We start from the raw sequence: 18,678 nt of genomic DNA, 5'->3' as shown, positions 1-18,678 counted from the left end.
GTTCTTCTTGACTAGGAGAAGAGGTGCTAGAATTGTTACTTTTAAGTGCATTAACTAATTGAGTTAATTGAGTTTCTAGCATCTTATTGTGGACTTGCACTTGCTTTATAGACTCCTCTAAGTCATTGGTTTTCTTGGTTTGAGCATTAACAAATTTTTCCATTGTTGTTTCTAGACTTGACTTAGGAGGGGGAGCTTGAAGTTGGAGAGGAGGTTGAGGGATAGGAGCAAGGGTAGGTCTATTTCCTCCATTAAAACCGGGTGGGTTATTATTAGACGAATATTGACCTCTTTGGTGATACCTATTGTCATTTTGTTGATTAACTTGGTTGTTTGACACATAGTTACCATTACCTTGGTTCCTATAGTCTCCTTGATTATTTTGAACATTCCTTTGGCCACTATATTGACCTTGACCATTTCCTTGGGTTTGGCCCCCTTTCCAACCAAAGTTTGGGTGATGTTTCCATCCCTCATTGTAGGTGTTGGAATAAGGGTCATACCTGGGATTGGTTTGACCATTGTTGATTGCATTTACTTGTTCCATGGAAGGGGAAGGGGAGCATGAATCATTTAGCAAATAGCATTCCGAAGTCACATGATCATCACTTCCACAAGTATCACAAGACATCATTTGTATTGACATGTTATCATTTAATGAACTAGATGCATGTGAATTTTGACGTGGGGAAGGGGATAGAGAAGAGGATTGCAATTGATCAAATTTAGAAGATAAAGCATCTAATTTTGAATTAATCATGTTTATAGCATTTACCTCATACTTCCCTCCTTTCTTGGAAGTGCTTCTCTCATCGGGGCTCCAATCGGTGTAGTTTTGAACTACATCCTCTATGATCTTTAGTGCCTCCGTGGGTGGCTTGTTCATGATAGGTCCTCCCGATGCTCCATCCAAGAGTATGCGGTCCGATCTCAAGAGTCCTCTATAGAACCCATGGAGCAAGAGCCAATCTTCCATGCCATGGTGGGGGCATTGTTGTTGGTAGCTCTTGAATCTCTCCCAAGCATCATAGAGGGATTCGTCGGGCTCTTGTTGAAAGTTCGAAATCTTGGACCTTAACTCCGCCGTTTTCCCAAGAGGAATGAACCTCCCAAGGAATGCCGAAGTCACCTCATTCCAAGTATTCAATGAGTTTGGAGGCAATCTATCAAGCCAATCACTTGCCTTGCCCGTTAAAGAGAATTTGAACATGCTTAAGAGAATGTACTCCGGAGTCACCCCATTTGCCTTCACGGTGCTACAATACCGTGTGAATTGCTTGAGATGTGCAATGGGATCTTCATGCTTTGCCCCGGAGAATTGATGACCCTCAATCAAGGTGATAAGGGCGGGCCTTATCTCAAAGTTGTTTGCTTCAATAGCGGGAGTAGCAATCCCACTTGCTTCTTGATATGGAGGAGGAACACCAAACTCTCTTAAAGTCTTGTTCGGAGCGGCCATTTCAAATTGGTGAAGAGGTGGAGAAGTTGGAGAATTTGTCCTTGGTGACTCTAATGGAATGGTGTCTCCACTAGACTCACTAGAACTGGAATGATCGGACTCAACTACCACTTGTGCCTCACTTGATGTGGCACCCCTAGCTATCGCCCTCTTTTCTCTTCGATTTGCCCTTACTACTTTTTCAAGCTCAAGATTCAACGGCACAAGAGGAAGTGTCCTATTGCTGCGTTTGGGCATAAACAAAGAAGACTAGAAGGGAGATTAGTAGGTTAGTCAAAGAAAACAGAGAAAAATAAAGCTATACAAATGAACTAGTCTCACATATCTCATAAGTAACTCAATGCTTAACGCCATTCCCCGGCAACGGCGCCATTTTGGTAGAGGGATATTCGGTCGTTGGACGATCACCCTAAAACCAACAATATTTCTACCTAAACCAGCCTAAAACAAGTCTAGGGTAAGTAGAGGATCGTATCCACAGGGAATGGGTAAGTACACCGAGAGTATGAAACGGTTGCAATCTAGTTCGGTCACAAATTGGGTTTTGAATGGTAAGCTACTATATAAAAGAACGCTAGGGGAAACGGGATTCAACACCAACCAAAGCCAAGGAATCAATAACAGGGACAAATCATGAATACACATAGAGGATAGAAAAGGAACTTAACATTGCCTTCTTTCGAAGTCACAACATAAGTACTCCCTAGATTAAGCACTAACACGATAAGGATTAAGTCTCAAGGATAGGAAGTGGGTTTCTAGCTCGAGTTTGTCTCTCGATCGCTCCGAACTAGCATGAAGCTCGGATAATTGGGATTTCTCACCTAATTACCATACTAAAGCAACCTAGTCAATGAAACCAAACATCCAAAATCATGAAAGTAGCATAATCTAATTACACAAGAAAAGACTCACTCCGAAGCCCCATCTTTCGATGTGAGAAAAGGGATGAACACATGGGCATAATGTGGCCAACAAAATACACATGCAATTATCAATTCAAGCATAAACAACTATCAATCCAAGGTAGCACATGAATAATTCCAAGTCAATTAACCATAGCTTGGTTGGGTCTTCACCCAACCCCTAACTAAAAGACTACTCACTAAACATGGTGGAAATTACTCTAACAATTAAATCTAGGGTTTTCATGAATTCAAATAAGCTAGGAAAGAGATGAAACAAGGATGGATTAAACATGCAAGAACAAATAAACAAGATTAAGGGAGAAATTATCAACTCAAAGCAATTAAAATTAAAAATTAAGAGCAAGAGATAGAGGAAAGAGATTACTTAATAAACTTCAAAGTTGGGAAAATTGTTGAAATTGATGGAACAAACTTCCAATAATTCTACTACAATGATTGAGTTTGAGAAGATCTAAGCTAATTAATGAGGGTTGAGAAGAACTAAGGGCCTAGGAAAACTAAGAGGGCAAAAGAAGATGATCTTCTCCAAGGAAGAAGATGCAGAAAACTGAAGCCAAGGGTCGTATTTATACACCCCGAAATAACATTGTAAAATCCGCCCAAAAAGTCGGGTCTGCATGTAGGAGCGCCCGCTCCTATATAGAGGAGCGCCCGCTCCTCAGGCTGGAGCGCCCTCTCCTGGATCTTGCGCGCCCTCTCCTCCTGCAGCAATTTGAGGCAGTTTGTAGGAAAACAGGGAGGAGCGCCCGCTCCTATATAGGTGCACGCCCGCTCCTAAAAGTGCAGGGGAGGCAGAATGTGGCAGTTCAGGAAGGAGCGCCCGCTCCTAACAGGCTGCACGCCCTCTCCTCTTGTGCTTTGCTTCCAATATAGTTCTTCATGTTCATGCTATGTGACCAATTTCTCCTTGCATCTACAAACACGAACACACACATAAAAAGGAACGGGGAAGCCAAAAGTTGTAATCATACACAAAAAGGAGTCGGAAAGGGGGATAAAGAGGGGAAAATGACAACAAAATTGTGCTAAAAATACCATGATAAGTGGACAAATAAAACACTTATCAATGGCCCAGAACAACCTTACACTTAAAACTTGTAAGGCCGTTTTCCATGGTGTTCCGCCTGCTCTGCGGAACATGATGATAGTAGGGGGCTTTCTCCAAGCGCCTGGAAGCGCTCGGCTCGGCCCAGGATTACCCCCTCTCAACTGCCAAGGATTCCCTGGCAGCGTCTACTCTGGTCCTTGCCTCCCCTGAAGAGGCCGAGGCATTATCTGAAGAAGATGACGAGGCCGACTCGTCATCAGAGCTAAGGGACTGCCGACTGGTGCCAGCAGGGTCCTCCCTTAGACTCTCTTCCGGCGCCTGTTCAGAAGGCTCGGCTGCATAGGTTTCATCTGCCTCCTCCAGTATCCTATCACTAGGAGTACCGCTTGAAGAGGGCGAATGGTAATAAGTAGGGGTAGGAGGAAGATAAGAAGGGCTATCAGGGTGTTCCGACACCTCACTTCGAGGCACCCTCATTGAGCCGTCAGAATAAAGAGTTGAACCATCCGACGGGAAAAAAGATCCATCGGAGTTGGGTTTTCTTGCTGTTCTTTTTGTTCTGGCCATCGTGTCCTGCACAGACGCGAAACCAGTCGGATTCGGAGAAGTTCGCAAAGCACAGTCGCTGGTCAAGCAGTCAGCACTGCAAGTTCTAGATTCAGCCGTCCCCGGTGACCGGCTGATCACTATCCTATACTGTGCCGCATGCGATTGGGAAACCATTTTTTCGAAAACAAAGAAAAAATGTAAAATAAAAGAAGAAACAGGCGTTACCTTTAGAAGAAGGGTGAAAGACGCTTGGTTGGCTGAGAACGGTCGGACAGCGGGCCGAGTGTCGGATGCTTGAGAACTAAGAAACACTTAGGGAATTTTGAGATTCTTAAAGTCAAAAGTCAGAGATTCTCAAAAGATTCGCAAAGGTGTAAAAGATTCGGGGGTGAAAACTTTCCATTTATAGAAGGGTTAAAAACCCTAAAACTTTCCCTCCACAGTAACTATTCAAAATCCGACCAATTGGATGTTGACACCTGTCACAGGTAACACGTGGCAAGCGCGTGTCACCTGTGAGGGGCAAATGATTTGGGTAAAAATACCCTAGGCCAGTTGGCCCAATCGGAGTCCGCCACGTGTCACTGAAAGGGGCGCCACCTTGGACCTCTCAGAGAACGACACATGGCAGACGGATAAAAGGACCTGGGATTGGCGGCTTTCAGGCCCAAATCCCGAGGTCTGCAAAAGCTGCGTGAATATTCCCTAGGGAGTGCACGTTTTTCGAGAAGCCTATAAATAGGAGATGACCTCCTCATTTATGGCTACGTGAGACATCTTGACATTCAATACGAGATACGTTTCTTTTGACACTCTTTACGAGATATACTCAGTGATTACTAATCATTGTTAGAACTGTCACTCTCAAGAGAACAGTACACCCGAGCTCGGAATCCGAGCAGATAACCCTTTACATTCCGCACCTTATTCTTCGGACTTAGACTAACTTAAGCTTCGGAGGCGGACCACCGACCATTCGGTGCTCCGTTGTTTTGCAGGTACAGGCATCCAAGCGAGCATCCAGTCTTAGTGTTGTAACTCTCCCAAGGGACTCAAAAAACCCCGAAACACTACTTAGTGTAATAACCACCGCCAACAGCTAAAAGGCAAGGAACGGTGAGCAAAATGTATAGTAAGCATGTCGGGAAACCGTAAAGGCAAATGATTAGCCAACGAGCATATAATTTTATTTTTTTCGATCTGACCTAAGAAACACTAGGGAATTCTCAGGCCGAAAACGGGCCTAGGATTTTCGAATCTACCCTAGGATTTTCGAATCTCCCAAAGTAGATTTGAAAAATCTAGGCATTCATGTAGAAACTTTTTTTCCCCCTCAATAAAGGATAAAACGAACATGCCCTAGCTAACTTACTTTAACCCTTTAAAAATAAAAATTCTCTCTTGAACCCTCTCTAAATTATCCTATGGTATACGAAGTATAAATATCTATAATTATATATTACAGGCAAATCAAGAATGACATGTGTTATCTCTTATTAAAATTCTATTTGCCTTTTCCTTTCTTTTTCTGATTTTTTTGTCAAATTTTGGTGACATTTATTTATTTTTTTTTTTAATTTTGACAATCTTTTTTAATATATATGCATTCAAATTAAATATTTTTACATACATTTTATATATTATATTAGTTAATTTTCATCACAAAAGTACCAATTAATGTACTAATGTACATAAGGTATTGTATTAGAAAGATATTATTATCTAAGATTAATTTAAAATATTATATTAAAAATAATTCATATATGTATATTATATAAAATATAATACTTAGTAACTATAATTAGTATTTATCACAAAGTAAAATATATCAAGTCAATTTATTTGCATAAAATGTTGTCGTGCCAGTCAAAGTGTGTAAACAGAAGGTCGGGTATATGAGTTACAAGTATATCGTACAAGTATTTACCTAAAATTTCTTCTTCTTTTTTATATGGAAACTCGTAGTTCTTTAAAAATTCAATTTTTTTTTTTTTATATGTCTTAGGTCCTTATGTATGTGTATAAATTAAATTACAAGTTATTTTATTTTGTTAAAAATATATTTTTATATAAATATTATTATTGAATTAACATTATACATCGTTATAGAATTTTGTAAAAATCTTGTATGGCATTGGAACAAGCTAGTTTAATATAAAGATTAATAGGGAACGATATATAAAGTCTATGGCTATGAATAACAAAGACTCATATCCAAAGTTTTAATTAATTAATTGCTCCAACTTATGATAAACTAATCAATTAATTCCAACATGTATTTATTTATAATGACACCATTTTATCATCTTCCTCCATATTTTTTTATTTACTAGAACAAAATTCTATAAACTGCAACAACTAACAATTTAAGAATGAAGAGGTGAATAGATAAGTGGAAGAAAATTTATCCAAGTAATTATGAAAGGCAACAACTATAAATGGGACAATCAATGAGTGTAATTAAGAGCACATTATTAGCTTAAATTCAACTCCTTAAGAATCGATCTTTTTGCAGGCTTTGTCACACTCCTATACTCCTATCTCATTAGTGTCCAAGTTTACAGCCGGATTCCTCTGCTCCATCTTTTAATTATCATTTTCTTTTCTTGGGAAATGAGAATTTCTTGCCTTTTTCTTCTATTTTTTTTTCTCTATTTCACTAAATTTCATTGTACTTTTATATAATTATCATACGATTTCTTAACTTTCCATTAGATTTTCATGAAATTTATACGGGGTATGAGTACTAATATTGTAATGAATTCTATATTACTCCGTATCATATTATTAGGAATACCTTTAATTTTATGAATGGTTTCATTTATATACTATTATTATCTTCAAATTAGGTGAATTAAACAACATATGAACATATTCAAACTTATTTTGCTTGAAATGAGTTAAAATGCATTGTAATAACTTGAGCATAAGTGCAAAATGGGACTAAACTTGCGTTCGGTCATCTTGGATGATATAAGATTTGAATTATAACTGATTACAAAAAAATCAATAACATTAGACAAATTTACTTATTGAGTCGGTTCACTTTCAAGTCAAATAGTTTTTAGTTTTGGTGAAATAAGTGAAGCATGTGCGGATGTGTAAGATAAAGTAAGAGATGATAATTGATAAGTATTGCAAGTATTGTTTATGTAATTAAATTGAATATAAGAAAACAAATGTGTTCTAAGTGGTGCGTGTGTAAGATAAGGTAAGAAAATATGTTGCATGTGAGAGTGGGAATGTGAGATAGTGGAGGCAAATGTGTTATAAGAAAGATGGACGGGAGAAGAAGTATTCCTAATTTAAAAGAACAAACGAAAACAAAAACTGTAATTAACATTAAGGAACGAATTTCTCTCACACATGCTCCACTTGCTACACTCTCTTTCAGAACTACATAAACTTAAGCATAAATCAATAGAATTATGCACTATTATTCATTTTTGGATAAAAATGATTCTTATCATTATTCTATGTATAATTTATAATCCCAAGATTTCTTATGTCAATAATTTCCCTTAGCAAAAGAAAGTACGAGTAATACGGAGTAGTGTTTAATTTTCCTTGAACCCTCCAAAGAATATGTTATGTCAATTCACACCCCCGTAACCCCGTTAATATATTCCTTAACCCACGTTAATGCACGAGTGGTACAGCTCAGCACCATAGAAACGACGCCAATGATCCTTTCCCACGTGTCATCTTTTTACTTTCACTTTTTAATTTTTTTTTACCATCCCCCAAAAATAAAAATGCCACGTAGGATTTTGGGTTGTTGAACCATGCTTTTTGATTGGTTGTCTCTTCCCACAAAACATAGGCCAATTAATTTTTTTCTCTCTCATAAAATGGTTTGTAAATTGCCATACTTTAATTTGGTGGGTAGCAAGTTTAAGGGAGTCCCATTGCTTTGGCACTTGGTTATTTTGCCGTTTTCATCCATTTCCTTCCTATCATTTTCATGCTATTGGATTTTTTTATGCCTTTTTTGGTCTACCTATTTGGGTGCATCATTTAGTTCTATCTAAGTTGATTAGTTATGACTATACTATTGTAAGTTATCATTACCATGTGTTTATATCTTGTTGCCGACTTAACGTTATGATATACTTCTTCTGTTATCATAAAGGTTCATTCATATGTTTTTCACAATGTTGAAGATGTGTCTTAAATCGTAATATATCCTTTTTTAATATCTGAAATAATCATAAAAGGTTGATATGATGATATTAACGGAAATTTATTGTAAGAATTTTTAATATGATATCGAAAGTTATAATGGGATAATCTTTTATAGACTAATGAACTAATATAGAACTGTTGAAGGCACTATATATGTAAATTTTCATTCATTCTCAAATTATCTTCTTGTTAGATTTGAACACGCATATTATGGAGTTTAGTAATAATACTAGCATAGTGCCCGTGCGATGCACGGTTTATAAATCAAATTATAAAACCCGTAGGAAAAATAAAAATAAAAACAAAGGTAATTCAATAACTAATAAAGGACTTGGTTACTAATAGTCAATAAAAAAAATTAAAGGAACGTGATTTGAATAGTATTTTGTGTTATTTGAATTTCTTTTAATTTTTTATAATGTCATTTTATTAATTGAAAAATTATTGAATAATACTCCACATAACTATATAAGAGAAGTGGACTAATTCATTTATATCTCCCGTTGTAAAAAAAACTACTTAAATTTTCTTATCATACCATCCGCATCAGTAGCTACAATCATTCTAATATATACATGTTTTATTTACCCGTCACACTTATCAAATCTATAGACACGATAATAACCTTATATCTGACCTACCAGTACATATATTTTCCTAAGTTAAGCATTGTGCCAAAAACTATATATTATATAATAGTCATATAACCAACAGCTGATTAAATACACTATACAACACAAATACTTCGTATATAGGTATGGTCGTATGGATACTGATAATTTTATACAAATAAAATATACGGAGTATTTGTCCCTACCTTAATTATAAAAAGGTTAACAAAACTCATATAATAGTGCATGGACATTTATATCTCTAAAAATGTTCTTTTACATATATTTTCCCCCATTTAATTTTAAAAGCCTTAAAGTTGTCTCTTGAATTCGCTAAATTGATTTAAAAGGTTATGTTTATTTCATATTTAAAGCCATTTACTATTTTCATTTCCTTTTGTTTTAATTTTTCTATTTAGAATTTATTAGACTATTATATTTCAAGATCAAAGTCAATATCTTTTTACTGACAATCACTAAATCAAAGTAGCTCAACTAAAGTTTTGAACATTGTATAGCTACACAACATCCAACACATTTAATGACTACATGCAAATACTTTTAATAAAATTACGCATTCGATATAAGTTATTAAACAATTTAACTATATATACATTTTGATGGGTTTATATCTTTCATATTAACAAAAATTTACAAATGTTATTATTATATTTTGAAAAAAAAATATAGACTTTAGAGTTTTGTATAAGATATATAAAGGATAAGTTAATTCCCGTCATATATGCATTGAGTTGCTCGATCAATTTTTTTTTTGGGTGTTCTATCCGGTTCACCCTTTGGGCTAATCCGGATTCGAGGATCAGTTTTGGGCTGTTAGGTTCCACTCCCCTCTCGATTGTTGTTGCAGGGGATCAAACACGGGTCCTCCCTGCCAATTTAGTGTACGTAGTCTCAATCACCACTACACCAACTCACCACTACACCAACCAATTGGTGTAGTGGTGATTGAGGCTACACTTGATATGGAGGACCCGTGTTATAAAATATTATATTATATACATATACTTTTTTATATTATAAAAAATATTATATTATATACACATACTATTTTACACGAAATATATTAATTTTCATACTATACGTAATTACATAGAATGTAAAGTACATGAAAATAGTATCATACCTACATTCCAATAATATAATTAGAACTTTAACATTCACTACAAGAATAAAGTGCGTTTACCGATGGAAAATACCGATGACCATAAAAAACCATCGGTAAAAAAAAAAAATTACCGATGATTTTATCAAGCCATCGGTATAAAAATAAATACCGATGGTCTAGCCATCGGCATATTTTTACCGATGGCTTTCTTCCATCGGTAAATTCTTTATTTTTGAAGAGAATATTTACTTATTTTACCGATGGCTTTTAGCCATCGGTAAAATAAATATACCGATGGTGTAAAGCCATCGTTAATTTACCGATGCCTTTTAGCCATCGGTGATTACTTTTTTTAAAAAAAAAAAAAAACCCTCACAAACCCTACCCCACCCCTTTACTTTCTTTTTTCCTCTTTCTCTCTCCAATTCTAGAGAGTCCCAGATCATTTTCGCCTCTCTCCTTCTCTTTCTCTCTCCTCTCCTCTCATGTCTTCTCTTCTTCTCGCTCTTCCCAATCTCCTCTTTCTTTCTACTCTCTTCTCCTCCTCCTCGATCTCTTGGGTCTGCTCTCACTCTTCCCTCTTCTCTTTGTCGCCGTCTCTATCTCCTCACACCATCTCCTTTTTCGCGGTGTTGCGGCGGTGTTGTAGTGGTAGTTGGTTTTTTTGGTCAAATTCGACCATAAAAACTCCAGATCTGGAGTTTTTGTGGTCGAATTTGACCTTTTAAACCTTAAGTATGTGACAAAAGTTGAAGGTATGTTCGGTTTTGTTTGATTTCGTGAGTTTTTAAGTTGATTCTGTTTTTTTTTAGTTGATTTCATTGTTGGTTGTTGATTTTTCGTGGTTATCTTTGCTTTAAAGTTTATTTCGGCAATGTTGTGTTGATTTTGGTTTTTTAAATGGGTTGATTTCATGTTTTTCGTCTTTTTGGGGTTGAATTTTGTTTTTTGGTTGATTTTCGATGTTATCTTTGTTGTTTTTCGTATTTTTGGTTGATTTTCAGGGTCATTTCATTTGATTTTTTATTGTTGATTTCGGGTTGATTTTTGTGGATTTATTTTGTACTGTTTCGGGTGGTGGTTAGTGGTGTTAAGTGGTTGAAGAGGGTGGTGGTAGGTGGATTGGGGTTGCGGTGGTGGCGTGGTGGGTGGTTGTGGGTAGATGGTAGTAGGAGGTGTGAGTGGGGTATGGGGCAGGGGACAGGGGCAGGGGGCAGGGGGTGGGTGGGTGGGTAGGGGGTTTAATTTTTTTTTTTATTTTTTTGTAAAAAAATTACCGATGGTCAAAGCCATCGGTAATCGAAAAATGCCGATGGCTTTTGACCATCGGAATAAAAAAGCCGATGGCTATTGCTATCGGTATTTAAAAAGGTAGCGATGGTTTGTAGCCATCGGTAAAACCATCGGTATTAAGTTTACCGATGGCTTTTCCATCGGTATTTTCGATTTTTCCGACGTATTATTATCCGATGGTTTTTTACCGATGGCAGCCATCGGTAAATGAAATACCGATGGTTTTTTACACTTTTACCGATGGATTTTTGCCATCGGAAAATGGCTCATTTCTAGTAGTGAATGTGACTTATTATATAATGTTTAGGTGTAATAAACATGACATTTATATTTTTTTATTATTATAAAATGTTGATGTGAAAGTCTAAATTATAGTTAAAAGTATTTTTATGTATAAAACAACATAAATTATTGCACGTGATTGTTGTATATCTAGTATAGTACATGAGCAATGCACGAATTCATAAGTAATAGCATTGTTAATACGAATATTACAATTTTAAACACGAGTAATAGTTATAATACATTTTATATCTGTCCTTTCCCGTCAAATGTCTAATTCAATTTAACATTTATTCTTCTTGTTTAGATTGGTTTCTGGTTCAATTTTTTTAACGTAAGAAAAACAAAAGGTCATTGTAAAAGGGATTGTATAGAAAATGAAAGGCCGATTAATAAAATTAAATTTATGTTCAAGATTATATATTTTTTTCCAAGACAACATTTCGGCTCAGCATTCAGTATTTGTCAAGGAGTACAATAAACGATAAAAGTAATTTTACACAATTTTGTATCTTTATCAAAAATTTTTGTATTCATTCGATAACTTGTATTGAATTTAGGATAACTTTTATAATTGGTGCACAATATTTTACTGTACATCTGTTTTTTTTTTAATGTATGTATTGATTTCATAATTGACGTCAAACTAAATTCTATCGATTTTATTTAATTTTCATCAAAAAAAACAATATTAGCCTTTCAAAATACAAAATATTTGTTTCCTTAATTATGCACTTTAATCATATTGCTTCAAATTAGTTACAGTATTATTCTTTAACTTGACTATAAATAAAGATTGGAAAGACGTTATAGATTATTTGCAGTATTGGAAAGTATATATTTTATTATTAAAAATTTAATCATGTTAGAAAATCATATAAATCTTATGCATGTATATAAACTTGTTTTTATTGTTTAAAGTTGAACAAAAATAAATATGCTTGAATATGTAAACAATAATTATATAGAAATATATTTTATACATAAGATAAGCCAATGAGAGAGTGACATTTGTCATCCTCATATTGAGGCGCTTGTCTTTTAGTATAATATATAGATAGATAGATTGCTTTTATTGTTTAAAGTTGAACAAAAATAACTATGCTTGAATATGTAAACAATAATTATATAGATATATTTTATACATAAGATAAGCCAATGAGAGAGTGACATTTGTCATCCTCACATTGAGGCGCTTGTCTTTTAGTATAATATAGATATATAGATAGATGTAGAGTAGTGAGGTGAGAGCTTAGCTTGAGAGAGAGAGAGCGAGTGGAGGGTTTACATGAGTTGAGTGGAAAAAAAAAAAAAAAAAAATTAACCGGTACTCAAATTTTTGAGAAATTATATGTGAAAAGATTGTTGAAAAATTACTAAGGTTGCAATATTCAAACAGAATATCTCAGCATGAACTCTGTTTAAAATTAATGTGATTATAAAATCAATACTTGTATAATAGTATTCAATGGCAGATATACAAAAATTCTACATGTTGAACAACTAATTATTCCTGCTTAAAATTGGGTAACAAAAACAACACATGCTCCACTAGGGATCACATATTTTTTTAATAAATCAATAATGTGGCAAATTTTCAGTGAAATAACAAAACAACTTGAAAGTTGAAACCATTGTTTTTATTCTTCTACTTCAAACTTTTTTCTTCTTTCGTACTCTTTATTTACATTTTTTTTTTTTTTTGTATCAATTCTTCTTATATATTAGTGTACATACTGAAATCAAAGTAGCCTTATACTCTATATATATACAAATTAAGCAACTTTATGCTATTAAGGGTCTGTACTCTTTAGCTTAATTTCAGTTTAGTTATATTCAGTTCAGCTCTAATCAGTTCAGTTCAGTTTAGTTCAGTTTCTAATTTCCTTTTCTCATAAACAATTCATTTTAACTCTATTAAGTTCAGTAAATCAGAATAGACCCTTTGTTTGACTTAGAAAATTAAATATGTGCCATTTTGAAGATGAAATCAATATATATCGCATGGGACAAATGATTCAATATTCTACATTTTACGATGTGTATGAAATGCTTGACATTGATTAAAGACTGGACTAGACACTAGAGTCAATGAACACCTAGTAGGCAAAAACCTAATACACCATAAATTAATTAAAAACTATCAATGAGCCAAAGCCAAACACTCTAAAATGAAGTAAGCAACAACGATGTAAACGCTCAAAATGTGTATGAATGCTAAAAATTTAATTCTTTACTTCTCTAGCTAATATACTCACTAACTATTAATAACTCCATGTCAGGTTCGCATGGCCCGATCCACAATGAATCTACTCGGTACATGTCATGTTGTTCTAAAATTTTCGGAAGGATTGCACAAGCTCGACCCAACCCCAAGTACGTACCTTATTGACAATTATAGTGTCGTGTCATGTTTACATGCTTAAATAAAAAATAACTTATTTTAGTAAACCTTGTTGTGCTTCTCCAAAAAGAGCATGAACAACCTAAATATTACATAGCGATAGTGTCAAATGTGTCCTACCCATGCTTGTGTCCAACTATGCTTTATATCACGGTAGGCCGACTCAACTCGTTGTCATTTTTAGTACTCCGTACTTTGTACTTAAAATCAAATTTTACGTATATCATCACATTTTGTTTTTTGATAATAAAAAAATAAATATTAAAAAATAATTGATTCGGAAATAAAATAAAATAAAGCAAAAACATCTGAAGTCAAAATTTAATTAATGTTGTGCCCACAATTACCACAACATTGTAAAGAGGGGAACAAAGATTAGTTAGATTATTATTTGTCAAAGAGTAAAAAGTGGATAAGAATTTGACATTTGTTTATTTACCCTTCCATTACTCTATATATTTATTCCCCTTCCTAGTTCCCACATCAATCATCAACACATTTCATGTACAATATTGTTAAGACTATAATATAATCTTTTTTCACCTCAATATATTTAATTACCCCAATCATTTACATTATCTTATATTAGTATATTACTATACTATTAGTGGGGAGCCTCTCCCTATCTTCTTTGTCTAAAACAGAAGGTGGGTTCCTTAATTTTTTTTTTTTTTTTTTTTTTTAAGTAATAAGGTAGGACTATTGGGGGCCAAGCACGTGACAAAGGTAGAGGTGGGTGTCAGCCATCATGTGACTTCTTTTATGGGCTTTTCTTTTTCTTTTTTATTTTATAAAATAATTTGTCTCTCTTTTTTCTCTAAAATAAAATTATTTAATTAATTATCCTTTTAATTATTTTTGTATGAAACAAGTTTCTTGCACCATGCTAAGGAAGCTAAAGAACGGTGGTCAAAATGTCAAATACACTCTCACCACTCCTCTCAATTTCTTTGTGGGTTCTCACACGCGCGCTACTTGTGAAAATCAACGTGGCAGCACGTGTAGAGAAGTCACGAGGAATGAGACTTATGCACGTGACTTGGGGTATGACCTTGACCTTCAAGGGCTTCAACTATGGTGTTGAGAATTACAATTTTGACCCTTGACCTTAATATATGGCTTTGATTGAGGAAAAAAAAAAAAATTTGCATTATTGGTTTTTTAAGGCCCAAAGCAGCCCAACTCACTAGTAGTACTATATTTGGATATTACAACTGTTATTAAAGTGTTGTCAGATGATCCCGGCTTACTACCACATCTTATTGGTCTTTTTTACAACTTGGTTTAGATTGTCTATTGACATTGTCAATTGGTTTGAGTCTATGACTTTGACTAGACACCTAGCAACACCAACACCCCCCCCCCCCTCTTTCATTTGTGAATTACCTCTCTTCTGTATGTACTCCCTCCGTTTTTTTTATATGCATCACTTTGAAAATTGCACTATTCACATATTATACTCCTTCCATCCTCTTTTGATAGTCCCTTATGGGTAAATTTTTGTCCCAAAATGTTCACCCCATTTGCTTTTTCCAACAACCATTAATATTAATATTTTACCAAAATTTCCTCCAATTTTCAACAATACTTGTGCAAATTTAAATTTTCCATGTAAATTTTGTTTTCCCATGTACTTTTATAAGTTTATTACTTTCTCTCTCTACTTTTTTGCATACCCAATGTCAATTTACTTTTTCAATGTAATTTTACTATTTTTATTTATGTTTATTAATTCCCGTGAAAAATGCCCATAAGGGACTATCAAATGGGGACGGAGGTAGTAATTGACTTATTTTTTTCACCTCTAATACATAAATAATATTATTATGTAATATATCATTAGATTTATCATAATGTCTAGCTAGTTTCATAATATAATTTTGTTACAATTTTTACTAATACACAATTAAAGATATTAATGGTCAAAGTAGTGTCTCGGCAAATGTGCAGGTCATACTGATGCACATAAAAAAAAAAATCAGAGGGAGTAATTGTTTATCCCATTTAATATTTTATGTTCTTCCAGAGACCCTTAAAAAGATATATCTTTAATTTTGTACACATGAAATATATAAAATAATATTTTTAAAGTAGTCATTAACAAGAATCTAATAAGATTTCACATAATTATAGTATTTCTTATGAAATACAATATAAATTAATGAGAATTCATAGTCATAGACATAGCTTGTAAGTTGTAAAGTTTAACACTAAGAGTACCATGAGACATTCTTTAAGGGATAAAAAAAATTAAGAGAGTATCTGGCTATATGCTATGAGAATTTACTTAAATTGGAAAGTATTTGACGTTTTTGCCTTCCCTTTAATTTCTTTGCTCTTTCTTTCTCTCCCTTGTGTGAGGCTCTCCCCTACAACTTGACAACCCCTATCACAATGCACCTAATGGTCCTAATCCCACACCCCCCCCCCTTTTTAAAAAAGAGAGTTATATAGGATAAATATTGTACACATGATTCAATCACAAGTCTAATTATTACCACATTAACCAAAATAAGAACGAATTAAAAGAAATTTTACTCATAAATTATGAATTTCTTTATCAATTTACATATAAATTCATTTTAATTGCCATGCATCAAATAGGTTGCTTATAAAATGCTTATAGAGTAGAATCCAATATATCCTTCACAATAATAATTTTGTTATATGTAATACCTTGCAACTTTATATTGGGTTTAAACCCCTCTGTCCCATTTTTCATGTTCCATTTATGTTCCACTTAATATCATTGGTTGTAATAATTACAAGGTCCCATTTCTCAAGTTTTAAAAGGCAAATAAATATTTTAAGAACCAATCATATTTAGTGGAACATCAGTGGGACACAAATTATGGGACAGATGATTTTCTCCCCTTTATTTCCTCCGTTCCTTATTTGTAGCTTCATTAGGGTAATGTTATTTTAATAATTCTTGGTTAGAAAAAAAATTGGGGTAATGGGGTGGTTGTGAAAGTAAAGGTGTAATTCCACAAGCCCAAAAATAGAATGGGGCAAAATTTAAAATACGGACGGAAAAAAAATTAGTCCAAAAAAATAAGAGACAAAGGGGGTAAGTTTCTAATTAAATCAAGCAAAAAAAAAAAAATTAATAAAATAATAAATAAATAAAAATAAAAAGGCTCATCTAAAAACTCAGAGCATTGGCTCATGGACTTGAATGATACATCACATTCTCACCTAAACGTTCCAAATGTAAGAAATAGCCCAAACCTAAACGAGTTTTATCTTTTGTGGGCTGAGCTTGTATTTCTGTAAAGATAATACAGCCCATTGGTCCAAGTATCTTGTGTGGGCTCTGGATTGTTGTTTGAAGGGCTTTAAAGTGTTTGTGGTGTGGTCTTTATTCCTTTTCACCTTACAATCATTAACTCAAAATTATCGTGCTAAACATACTTTGGTTAGAACTTAGAAGAGAGGGGGTGATGGTTAGACTTAAACTATGTTACATTCGGCTAATTTTTATTTAATTATGTGATATAGATCCAAGTACATTAAGGGCCTGTTCTCATTGACTGAACTCAGCTGAATTGTACTGAACTGAACTGATCTGAGCTGAACTAAACTGAACTGAACTGAACTGAATATTTTATAAGAGAAGGAAATTGGGAGCTGAAAACTGAACTGAACTGAGCTGAGCTGAGCTGAACTTGACTGAACTGAACTGAATTTCAACGTAAGAGAACAGGCCCTAAGTTTGTAATTCAAGAGGTTTGATAATGTAAGTTTTGTCTAAGAAATTCATCATAGTTGAGTTTTGGGCCAATAAGGATTACCAATTTCAATTTACATTATATCCAATGATTTTAAATGAGTTAGGTACAATTCATTTTTGACAACTTAAGTTTAACGTCCTCTTAAAAAATTTAAATACTTGAAAAATAAGTTGAGTTAAACTCAGATAATTGAATATTATTAGACAACAACACACTTAAGCAGATTATGAGTGCCATTTTCAAAGGAGATGTCATTGTATAATGTTAAGAAATTTTTGGTTAGGTCATATTTTGTATACTTTATTTCCACTTATTAGGTTTAGAAAAATTAAGATTAAACAACATAGGTTCACAAGAGATTGATTTTAGAAAATAAGTTATATTGAGTGTTAATGAAGGACACTCAAGTTAAACATGTAATTAAAATAAGATTAATTTATTTTAGGTAAGTGAAAATTAGACAAATAGGATACTCTCATATATGCTTTTGTTTTTCAGTTTTCCTACTCGTATTTCTTTTAAATTAAGAGATTTAATTCTGAAAGGAAAAAAAAAAAGAGGATACTCATACAATCACATATCACACAATACTAGGCTACAACATGTGTCATTTTGTTAAGCTTTTACTCGTAGTCAAATTTTGGAAACATCACTTTGATGCACACTATATATATGCTATTTTCTCAAATTTATATTGTTATTTCTATTTATATTTTTCAAAATAAAATAGTTAAAGTATAATAGAAAGAACAAATATGGGAGTAGTATATATATATATATATATATATATATATATATATATATATATATATATATATATATATATATATTTGTTTGGGGTGGGGGGGGGGGGGGTGGGAATCAAATTTAAAGTTTGTTGTATAATTGGTCAATCAAATGTACAAAAACTTTAACACTCTTCAATCCCATCTATATTATATACATCGTGTTTTACTTATGCAATTTTTTGTAGATTTCTAATTCGAGTCGGGTTGACATGTGAGGGGTTTTGGTTCGATAAGACCCTTCTCCTTACCTATAAAAAAATGTAGTATGTT

General features: G+C 33.7%; 1 non-coding gene across 1 annotated transcript; it reads left to right on the top strand.

Moving 5' to 3' along the window:
• The first annotated feature begins 974 nt into the window (after positions 1-974).
• Positions 975-1,081, top strand: LOC145621830 (small nucleolar RNA R71). The gene has a single exon (XR_014108624.1). It is a non-coding gene; the product is annotated as a small nucleolar RNA R71 (small nucleolar RNA).
• Positions 1,082-18,678: the final 17,597 nt, after the last annotated feature.

This window comes from Chenopodium album, chromosome 27 (genome assembly GCF_948465745.1).
Source record: "Chenopodium album chromosome 27, dcCheAlbu1.1, whole genome shotgun sequence".
NCBI lineage: Eukaryota > Viridiplantae > Streptophyta > Magnoliopsida > Caryophyllales > Amaranthaceae > Chenopodium > Chenopodium album.
The sequence above is the reverse complement of the archived record's forward strand: the minus strand, read 5'-3'. Positions and strand labels throughout refer to the sequence as shown.